Source organism: Gopherus evgoodei, unplaced genomic scaffold, assembly GCF_007399415.2.
Source record: "Gopherus evgoodei ecotype Sinaloan lineage unplaced genomic scaffold, rGopEvg1_v1.p scaffold_33_arrow_ctg1, whole genome shotgun sequence".
NCBI lineage: Eukaryota > Metazoa > Chordata > Testudines > Testudinidae > Gopherus > Gopherus evgoodei.
Window position 1 is genome coordinate 5,486,909 of NW_022060005.1, and position 11,783 is coordinate 5,498,691.

The window sequence follows — 11,783 nt, forward strand, 5'->3', positions numbered from 1 at the left end:
AAAGAGTACTGCGCGCGGTGAATGACTGTTTGGAGAATACGGCGACAATCGGCATTAGCCTGCTCTGCCGACAGCCGACGAATTAGTTCTTCTTGGGCTTCTGGGTTATCAATTTGTCGGGCAATGGCTTCTTTTAATCTATCTACAAACTGATGAAAGGGCTCAGAAGATCCTTGTCTAATACTAGTGAATGACGACAAGGGCTTGCCAGTCATGGGAACGCGACGAAACGCTCGCATGACGGAGAGTGCAGTGCGTTTGAAGGATTCTGCCGGGAGCGGCAATTGCGCATCCACCTCTGCAAACTGTCCCGACCCATAAATTTGTTCAGGAGTGTGCTGTGCAGAGGAGCAGGCCAATGCCGCAGCCCGAAACTCACTGTCCCATACACAATATTGGGCGGGGGATAAGATCATTCGGAACAGGTGTTTCCAGTCCGTTGGTAACATAACATAGATTGTGCCCAGCGCCTCAATGAGACCCTCCACATAAGTGGACTTGAGGCCGGATTGGCGAATCCCGTTATTCAGCTCACTAATAACTTTGAACGGTAAAGGGTTATGTGAAGCAAGTGTTTCTCTGGCCTCGTTCAAGCTATAAGTAACTGGATAAAGGGCTGGGAATTCTCCCTCCCATTCCTCCAACAAAGGGGAAGCATCCGTCGCTATCGCCTGCTGGAGAGCGGCTTGCACCGCGCTCTGAGCCGGCGAGGGCGAAGGAGAAGGAGAAGGAGAAGGAGGCGACGGTAACGGGGGATCAGAGAGGGTAGGACTGGGAGCCGTCGCCCTAGGGGCAGGACAAGGGGGTTTAGGTTCTGTGACATAGGATGGAGATGGGATAGGGGTTGGGATAGGGGTGGGAGAGGCAAGCGGGGGCGCTTCCTTCCACAAATGCCCGATTGCCTCTGCACAGTGTTGCCACAGCAAGATGTGTTGGATGGGCGCTCGTGGCTCCTTTAGGAGCCGTTCGCCTACCTTTTGCCAGTCAGAAACCTCGAGAGACCCTCTCTCGGGGTACCAAGGGCACTTAACCTCTATAACATGGAGCAGATCCTCCATATGTCGCTGTGACGCTGTTGTGCGACCGGTTACCTTGAGTAACTTAACCAGCTCTTTCGCATGAGCCTTCTGTTGCACGGACAAGTCCCCCCCCATACTCACGAGGGAGTGCGCAAAGACGCACTGTGGTGCACCACGGCTTGACCGGCCGGTGGGTACGGAGGGCTGGAATCACGTCGGGGTCACCAGATGCGGGAAGGAAACAGACGCAGACATCTCGTTTGCTCAGGAAAGCGCCCCGCCGTCAGGCGTGGCAGCCTTTTTATTCTTTCAGTTACAGTGTCATGCATAACTTATAGCCTTGTTTACTTGTTTCGCATTGGTGGAGGACTCTTTCTTCCCCTTTTCCCCTCACCCGCCTGCATGTAGGCAAAGCGTGCTATACTTATCTGATCTATGAATGTGTGGAGTCTGCATTCTGTGACAAGATGGAGTTTGCAGGGGGCGGTTTCTGGTGGTTTGCCAGCCAGGACCGATCCCTACACTCCTCTGTCCCTCCCAGAGTTTGCTACGCCACCAAACAGCTGTTTGGTGGCGGCAAGTGCTGGGAAGTACGCAGAGGAGCAGGGACGCGGCACGCTCAGGGGAGGAGGCAGGGAGGGGAGTCTGGCTGCCGGTGGGTGCACAGCACCCACTAAATTTTCCCCATGGGTGCTCTGGGGCTGGAGTTGGTGCCTACAGGGTTGGAGCCTGTGAGGTGCAGGAGAGGAGCAAGCTGCAACAGTGAACAGTGAGCAGGGAGCCTCTGGGGAGGGGGCTGATGGGAGCAGGGCATAGGGCAGAACAGGAGTGGAGTGTGGGCAGGGTGATAATCCAGGTGCAGGGGATGATCCAGGTACTCACGCCCAGCCTCCCCAAATGCCAGAGGCATGCGCTGCCCACGGCTGGCACCAAGACTTTGCAACGGAGCAAACAACCAGAGCAGGTTCATACCTTCCCAGGAATGATGCAGGGGGGCGTCCAGGATGAACGCTGCAGGGGGAAGGGCTCAGGGAGGAATAAACCCAGACACCCACCTGCCACTCTGTGGTTTTCTTCTCCTTTTTACGTGTCAGAGCCAGGGCTTCTTCCAGCTCCTTCCTCAGAGGGCCCAGGGCTCCCTGGAGTTTCACCTGCAGAGGCATCGTGTGCGATAAACAGCCATTAGTCTGCCTGTCCGATGGGTGGACAATACTGTACATACTGGCATTTCATATACAAGCAGTAAATACCCTGGAAGCAAGCAGCAGGCTCAGCTCTGCCAGCCCCAAAGGCCTCATGGGAGCAGAGATGCCAGTCTCAGAGCAGGGTCCCTGCTCCCTGCAGACACTCAAGACTTCAGAGCCTGTGTTTGAGCTAAAGCTTCACATCACTGAGCACAGGCCAGAGGGGAAACAGCTGGGAAGGTTCTGAACGATCCCTCCTGCCGGTGAGAGTGAAGAGGTTGGGGCAGGCCCGGAACAAGACCCCACTGTGCTCTCCTCTGTCCAGGCTCCCATGTGGCCTCCCCCAGGCAGTGGCTGAGCACCTGAGCCGGCGCAGTCCCATTAACTGCACAGGGTGAAGCTGTGATGTGGCTGGAGGTCAGTGAGGAACAGGGAACACTCGGTCTGGGGGAATGTGTCACCCATAGTTATAATTGCTCCAGAGCTGGAATACCCCAGGGAGGGCTCTCTTCCCCTTTGACAGCGTGTGCTTCATTCACACAGCACAGCAATGTGCTCCTGCCCAGTCAGCCCCACTCTGTGCAACACCCATGACAGCCCCACAGAGCCCCCTCCAGGAGCTTCCCCATTTCACTCTCTTTTTTCTCCTTTCTGCCCAAGGGCCCAGGCTGCTGCTGCAGCTGCTGCTGAGAGCTCCTAGGGTGCTGTTCGGTGACACCTCTGTGGTGCTGCTGCAGGGAAGCAGTGAGGGAGGGAGGGAGCCAGTAGGGGCTAGTGAGAGACAGGAGGCGGAAAAACAGCCTTTGCATCCAGCAAAACAGCTTCGTAAATGAGCAGGGATCAGAATGGGGTGTGGGGGGGGGAGGTAGCTGGATTATTTGAAGCTCCACCCACAAAATAAGTTCAGCCCATGTGAGTAACCAAAAGGAGATACCATGATCTCTTCACAGTAGATGGCGCAGTGTTCAAAACAGGATGGAGTTGCCAATTGGCTCCAAGGGGCTCCTGGGGCCGAACTCCCCTCATGGGGCTAGAATGTACCCCTGGGCTCCACTGGGCTCTCTGGGCCTAGTCCTCCTTTACTGGGGAGGAAATAAGAGGTGGCATCTCCAAAACATCACCCGCTTGTGGCGCTGGAAGGAGGCATCACTGGCAATAAATGGTGCTGAGCTGTAATTCTCCCTCTCTGCTCTCACATGGGGAATGAAATAAGTAACAGTGTTGATATTTAAATGATCATTTCTCCAGTCTCAAAGTAACACACTCACCTAGACTGGCCTGCAGATCTTGTGATTTAAACATCACTGATGGTTAACACAGGCCGTTGTGTAAAAAGTCCCCTTATTTCAGCAGTGGAAGCTGAGTTTGAAAAGAATTCCGAAACTCAGAGAAAAGTTTCCCACATCAGGTATCTTTTAAGACTCGATATTCTGATTCTGTCGCCACACTGCCAGATCATTAATTTTGTGATAGCATCTCCCGTACAATGGAGGCTTTACAGAGCTTAATGATATGTCACACCTGAGCCAGATAACTTTCAGTGAAATCAGCCTGTAATTAAAATCCAAAATTATTACCCATTAAACTTGACAGCAATTCTCTACCTTGTACTCCCGGGCAGCCTCCTTTATGGGAATCACCCTGTGATCTCTGTGATCCCGGGACAGATGGCAAACCACACAGACAGAAGTTTGATCCTCTTCACAAAACAGTTTCAGAGTCTCCTGGTGTTCCCCACACACACTCTCCTCACCTGCTCTCTTTGCTGCCTGTAAACTGAACAGTTTGGCTATTTCTACATTTGCCAGCCGCTTGTTTGGCCTGAGGTTTCCCTGTTGCACAGTTTCTCTGCATTGAAGGCAGGAGATGTCTGTATTCGATCCCTCTCAGCACTGGGTGAGACAGGTTCGGCAGAAATTGTGCCCACAGTCTATAATCACTGGGTCCTTAAAATACTCCAGACAGATGGGACGTACAGTTTCCTCCCGGAGACTTTCCACGGGGTTGTCTGTGGCCATGGCTCCCTCTAAACAGTGTAACAGGGTTAGTCTCACTTTTAGGAGCTCAGAAATATGCCCCATCTGCAGCAGCAGCCGGGTGTTTCCCTTCCTGGAACTGACTCAGGCTGTTTGCTGAGTTCGAGCCAGATCACTGGTAACATTCCAGTCCTGAAAGTTTTGGTGAGAAGTGTACTAATAAGGCTCTGATCCTGCAATCAGCCCCCTCTGCTGGTGTGTGTGTGTCGGTCTCACCGGGCCTTCACATGGACATCAGCTTCCCCTTGTCCTGATGAGTTGACAGAACTGCGTGTCTAAGGAGTAATATTTAGGCTTGGCAGAAATCATTTGATTTAATATGTAATTTTGACTGAAATTATATATATAAACATTCTTACAAATAAACATTAATCTTATCTATTTAAACTTTCAGTTTTTATGAAACTTATTGTTCACAGTTGTGGGAAATCGGGGATCAGACAATATTTTAGACTATTTTATGACAGACACAGATTCAAAAAGTTAAAAAGTGTAGCTGTTAATACACAAACTGTCAACATTTCATGTCAAAACATGCTAAGTAAATATCCTTAAATTAAACTCTAGTAAGTTCTCAAGCAGCATTTTTCTTACAGTACCTATTCATAAATTCAGTTCTTATCAATGGAAATGTTTTTTCATCAGTTTGTGTGGGCAAAGTGAAATCAACATTTACTGACATCTACTGATAAAATCTAATCCTTTCAAGTCTAGGGATATTCAATTCACAGGCCAAAAAAATTGGTTAAGCTAGAATCAGTGTTTCAAAGGCCCGAATGTAACGTACGCTAAGGCAGCTCTGCCTCAGCGTAAAGGAGATGCAGTGTCAAAAGTGTTGCCAACATTCATGATTTTATAATCAATTTCATGAACATAACAATGGCCATACTGGGTCAGACCAATGGTCCATCTAGCCCAGTATCCTGTCTTCCAACAGTGGCCAATGCCATGTGCCCCAGAGGGAATGAACAGAACAGGTGATCGAGTGAGCCATCCTTTGTTGCCCATTCCCAGCTTTTGGCAAACTGAACTTAGGGACACATAGACAAAGGAAGTTTCTCGTTTTCTTGGTTGCAGAGAAAAACTTAGTGTGATCTGAGTCAGCCAAAAGTCTGAGAAGTCAGAAGGCAAATAGGAAGAACTCAACATTTTTTATTATTTTTATTTTTTAGTCTCACAAAAGGCAATCATCATTTGCTGGGTCCTGACTCATGATTTTTAAGAGTTTGGGGTTGACAATACTGTGCCACTGAGAACTCAGGCCTTAAATTCCTATCCCCCATGGAAAACCCCCAAGTTACTGCCATCATTTATCTAAAACAGCAGAGTGAACAGAAGGGGAAACAGAGAGGGGCAAGGTGTGGGAATGCGCATGGAGCCGGGCTTTGGGCCCAAGCAACAAATAAGAACAGCCCGCCGGATTAAGGGCAAATTAAAGAACTCACTTAGATTGCTCAGCTTTATAGTTAGGTCTTTAGAGCCTTTGATGGAGAAGCCAGGCCTGAAAAGTGAACTGATCACTGCCCAGGCGTTATTGCCAGCACCATTTAATCAAAAATCAGGAGGCTGCTGAAGAAAACATGAGAGTTTTTCTTCTAAAAAAATTATATTCTGGACTGCTTGTTTGTGAGCAAGCAATCAGGATTCGCTCTGGTCACATTCTCAATCTTTTCTACTCAGCCCTGAGAGCAAGAAACTTACTTTTGTTAAAATGAGAGCTGAGATTGTCACATAATCACAGGATTCCAAGAGTTGCGGCATTAAGAGAAACACCAGCTAGTGAAGGAGTCAGGGTGAAACCAGGAAAGCTTGTTACAATCCCAATGTGATGCTCTTGTGATTTGATGTGGACAGGAAACAGCTGCACTCCTAGCTATTGCAGGTCCTTACCTGGCCCCCATTCCCACACTGTCTGAGCAACTCACAAACTTCCACGTGCTTAAACTCATCAGACTGCTGTGCAGAGACACCTGTACCTGCCAGTAGTGTGGGGGCAGAGTCAGGGCAGCGCCTTCAGATGATGTTACTGAGCATGCTCAGTGTGTGTGAGTATGGTCACTACAAGCCAAGCAGCAAGTCGGTAGGGGGACAGGCAAAGGCAGCACATGGGTTCATTTGTCCCCCTCCTCTCCACACAATGTCTCTGCTGCTGTGCGATGCAGAAGGGCTGTTACCCCCTTTTAGAAGAGGGGAAAGTCAGGCCCAAACAAAATAAATGACTTACCTTACTTCACGCAGAGCAAAACCTGGATCTGTGCAGGCTAACTTAGCACCTTAACTACTGGGCAAACCTTTCACTCTGCAGCCAGAACCTGGGAGAAGAGGATAAGGAGATGGATGGACATACCCAGGCACAGAGTTTGTCTGATAATCATCTCACTAACCCTTTCTACAGGCACTAGGCCAGTCTGTGCAGAGTCAGGTGATAATGGTGAGATCACCAGTCCCTGATGTGGGCTTTCAGGGGGCTCTGCTATCCCCTGATTAGCTTCCTTTGATTGGCCTTGGCATCTAATTAGGCTTAGCCATCTGCTTCAGTGCCCTTGGGCTGTGTCTCTAGAGGCAGCCTGACACAAGGGTTTTACTTTTTTACACACCCAACCCTAGCTTTCCTATCCCTTTCCCCAACGCTGGGCTCTCTCCTTTTATCCCAGGCCTTGTTTCCCCAGCTGGTTGCAGCTGTGGGTGCCTGTCTCTATGATCAGCAGCTGAGGCAGCTGTGTGGGGGCGTGGTCAGGCTGCTTCCCTGCAGGCCTGAGAGGCACCCCTCCTCCTACAAAACTCTGCTCAGTATGGGCCCGGGGGGTGTAGATCCAATTACAGGTGGACAGGAGTGAAAGTGAATCATTTTTCAGGTCTGCTCTGAAATGCTCAGGCTGTGTCTGAATACCTAGTTGCTTTCTGTGCTCAGCTACCCACAGCCCCATCTCCCCTGTGGAAACAGAGTTAAAGGATTTAAATACAGGCCTCTCAGTTGTAAGCAACAGAACAACTGTCATGCTAAGTCTTAGCCTAATCTCATGGGACCTGTTGAAGCAGGGCTCACATTAGAAGCAGGTGGGAAGACGGCAGAGTAGAGTCAGCATGACCCAGCCTTGAGATAGCGATGTTTTGAGAACAGAAGTGAGAAAATACAGGAATGGGCAGGACATAACATAAACAGACTGCAGATATTTTTTAATTAATGCAGGCTACTAAAATGTATAAATGCTTGTGTGATATTATTTGTACTTTGGAGAAACTGAGGCAGAGATGCTCTCTGCCCGCTGTATTCTTCCCTTGCAATTGCTCAAATAAAGCTGGATTTTGTTGCTTCTAAACTGAGAGTGGAGTTTGTTGCTTCCACACACCCCAGTTCTGTTTTCATTCCCTAGACAAGATTTCCACTCGGAATCCCCCATTTCTGAACAGATCCGTGTGGAGGAAGGGATGAGAAACAGAAACACAAACATCTTTCCCTCACCCACAGTCTCTGCCAGTCCCTGCTCCTCATTTGGTGCAGAGCTAAATTTAAAACCAGCCCACTGGGGCTGTGAGCAGCTAAATCTCCTCCTTCCACCAGAAGCTTCCCCCAGGGCAATAACCCAATGCCTCCCCCCACCAGAGGGACAGAGGTGGATAGTCCATCTGATAGCAGCTCAGGGGCCTGTGGAATGTGCTGGGATCTCAGCCTGGGCCCTAGTGGAGCAGGTGACATCTCACATAACCAGCAAAGTCTGCCTCCATTTTTTCCCTCCTTATCAGTCCCAGCACCAAGGCCAGGGATTAAATGGTGTTTGGAGACCAAGCTCCTCCCCACCAGGTGAGGGCTGAGGCCCTATGGCCAAGGGAATCTGGGGAGTGGCCTTTTGGAGCTAAAAAAGGAGCTGCAGCTGTGATGGGAAAAGCCTGCTGAGCAGAGATGCTGCTGGGGAAGCTGCTGGTTACTTCATAAGCAACCAGATAGGCTCAAACAGAGGATCTCACTGCTACTGGTTTGTTTGTTTTTTGCTGATGAATTGCAGTCATCAGTCAAACACATATGATAAGCAGTTATTTTTGGCCAACAGAAGTGGCTTCCAGGAGCTGTGAGAGGGAGGCTAGAGATGAGTCCCTCAGCCCATGTCACTTGCAGATGACTGTGCCAATGAGACAATCCCCAGACTGCTGAGCGGAACAGTGGGATGGAGGAGTGGGGACGCTCTTCAACAGCTAGGTCAAAAATCATGGGCCAGGATAAAGTGAAACAAGCCAGAGGACATGAGCATGGGTGGACAGTTCTATGGGCCCATGGTGCCTGGGCACCAGGAATATTCCTGGCCCAGGCCCAGCTCCAGCAATATCTGAGCCCGGGTCTCCCCATTGGTCCTGTCTTCCAGCCCGGGTACCCACCAGGCCATTTAAAACAGCCTGGGACCACCACTACAGAGCTGAGCAACTTCCTGCCTACTTGCTCCACCTGGCTGCCAGCCCCTCCCTGGAACCTCTGGGAGGGGTGGGTTTGTGTCCTGCCCCAAGTGCCCCTGTGGCCAAGAGGAAGCTGTGGGGGCAGTGCCTGGGGTAGCAGCACATGGAGAGTCCTGGTCCGCCCTGCCTAGGAGCCCCAGGTAAGTGCTGCACCCCCTCCAAACCTACACCCCCCCCTTTGGCCCCCAAACTCCCTCCTAGAGTCTGCACCCCTCACCCCCTCCTGCACCCCCAAAGCCTACACCCTGTACACAAACTCCATCCTAGAGCTTGCCCCCCAGATCCCCTCCCCCACCCAAACTCCCTCCCAAAGCCCAACCTCTCCTCTGTCCTGCATCCCAACCCTGCCCCAGCCCAGGGCCTGTACCCCAGACCTCCTCCCCCAACTCAAACTCCCTCCCAGAGCCTTAGGCAGATGGGGGGCAGAATTGCAGGGGGAGGGGGCAGGTTCTGGGCACCACCAAAATTTCTACTAACTTGTCACTCCTGGCCATGAGGGCAATTCTCACTTGTCACTCCTGGCCATGAGGGCAATTCTCACTTTACCTTCCCAGCCCTAGCAGGCAGTCTAGTATTGGACACCTTTGCAGCCCATTTTACTCCTAATTTACCAGAGAAGTTTCACAAGGTCACTGAAGTTAAAATGGGGCATAGAACCAAGGTCTCCATGTTCTAGCTACTTAGCCCCACTGGCTTTAGTCTGAGAGTGTCAAGAATCTGTTCTTTGGCTCTCCTGTCACTAACTGTTACACCATACCAGAGCTGGCCAGAGGAGCCCACAGTTCTGAGCACAGATGTTTGACTGATGACTTGGAAATTTTTGTGTAACCCACCTGCAAAGCATTGGCCATGCCTGTGCTAGGGGCTGGTCCACATACAGCACAGCAGTTATTCCTGGAGCTGGGCTGGTGGGGATCTGAAATGAGGTGGCTCAAGCCCTGTAGCAGAGCCAGGCAGGGGAAGGTTGTAGTTCAGTGTGTTTTGTGTTTGTTTTGTTTTTGTTTTTAAATCTTTGTTTTTAATGGTTTGTTTAATTCATACAATAAGGGGGGAAACCGTTTATAACAGGCTTATGGTTTCTAAACGTTTTTTATCTAAAAGTTATGAGCAATGTGCAACAACACACCGATGTGCCCCATTTCAGCCATTCATCTCATAAGCTGCTTGCTAGTCTCACGTCCTGGCACGTTTGAAGGTTGTCAGGCACTGGCAGCAGCCAGTGGCCTCCAGAGCTCCCTGAACAGTTTCTGAGGTACATGGTTATATGCAGTGAACATCCAGGCAGGCTTGAAGGGAACATGTTACACTGCTTGGCAGTGCTGGATTCCCCCCATCCATGGGGCACTGGGGCTGCTTCCCCTCCCTGCAGCCTGAAGTTTGGGGTTAAGTCAGGGTGGGGGTTGCACTGGCTCTTGAGGATGTGGGTGGGTTTAACCCAGAGGGGCAGAGCAGGAACATTACCGGGGGATCCTTCATCCTGTGCTCAGGTCGCTACAGCGCAATTCCTCCTGAACAGAGCACAGATTCTCCTTAGCTATGGGCCCAAGGGAGGGGGGGATCGGAGAACTCTTTAGCTACCTCCCGAATGTGCTAGAATCTCCTCAGTAGTTACAGGATCCCTGGGAGTTACAGTCAGACCAGAAGTTGCCTTTTTATTGAAGTCTTTCAACTTTTATCCTAAGCTGCAAATTTTCTCCTCTCAGTGTCCATCTGTGCTAAGTAATTTTAATTCTAGTGACTTGAATCAGCAGCAGGTGATGGTGAATGTGAAAGAGCAAAGATCATATGCAGAGTTATCGTATAATGGTCCTGGTATGAAGGGAAAATATCAGCCATTTTCCTAGACATGAAGGTCTGCTCTACACCACAGAGTTCAGTTGACACAAGGCAGCTTATTCGACTGAACTATGGAAGTGTCTACACTTCAGTCTCTCTCTCACTGACATAACTGCCCTGCAGTGCCGACTTAATAACTCCAACTCCACAAGAGGCGCAGATCCAAGGTGAATGTAGTTAGGTCAAGGCAGTGTCAGTGTAGGCAGCAGGAGCACCAGACCCTTGGTAGAAGTAGGGGGAGCGGCACGAGACTCCACCTCTCTCTGTGATCCCACTCCTGCTCCTCCTCTTCCCCCTGAGGCCTCACCCCCTGGCAGGCCAGAAACCAGAGCCAGACATTGGTAAGAGTCACCCAGGGAATCTGGGCTGCTGTGGGGAGCCCCAGACCCTCCAACTCCCTTGGCAGGAGGCTCAAGAGCAGGGTGGGCCACTCGGAGCAGGCCAGGGGACAGGACCTCAGGGAAAGGAGGAGCAGCAGGGGTGGGGCCACTGAGAGGGACCAGGCCTCATGGTAAGGGGGGACTAAGGCCAGCTTCAGCTCCCACACCAGGAAGAGGCTGCCACCTCCAGCAGGGGCTACACTTCACAGCAGGGGAGCTGATAATCAGCTCCCCGGCCACGAAGTGCCACCCCTGTCAGGGCTCCATCTCCCATGCACAGGAGAAAGGAAAAACCAGTCTGGGGCAGTTACTGAGCTGGAAACTCCACCAAAGAAACCCAAAAGAGGCAAAAGGGAGGAGGAGCATAGGGAAGAGGGTGAGAATTGCACCTGCTGAGTGCAATAACCCCTCTGCACTTGGCCTCAGGTCCCTTTAGACCCTGGCTGGGGAGTTTGGGAAGCAGCTTCCTGAGCCCGAGAAAGTGAAGTTGACTATGGCAGGAAGGAAGCACTGACTGGAAATGCTCTTGGAAATGCAAGTAGATACACAGACTGCTCTGTAACTGGCCACATCTTCTGCTCCTTGAGCGAATTCTTCACCACTGCAGACACACACAGTTCATGTGTCCTGCAGATTTTTTTTCTGCCGAAAATACGTTTCTGCCCAAGAAGTGCTGCAGTTCCACGTCTTTGCCACCAGAGGCTGCTGTGGCACAAGAATAGCCGGCAGCATGAACTCAGCTGGCTGTTCTGGCACCACAGCATCCTCTGGTGGGGAATTGCAGCACTTCTGGAGCAGAATGTATTTTCTGTGGGGAAAAAAAATTCTGTGCGTGCCCAGTGGTGCAGAATTTCACCAGGATTAGAAGTTCATCACAGCACC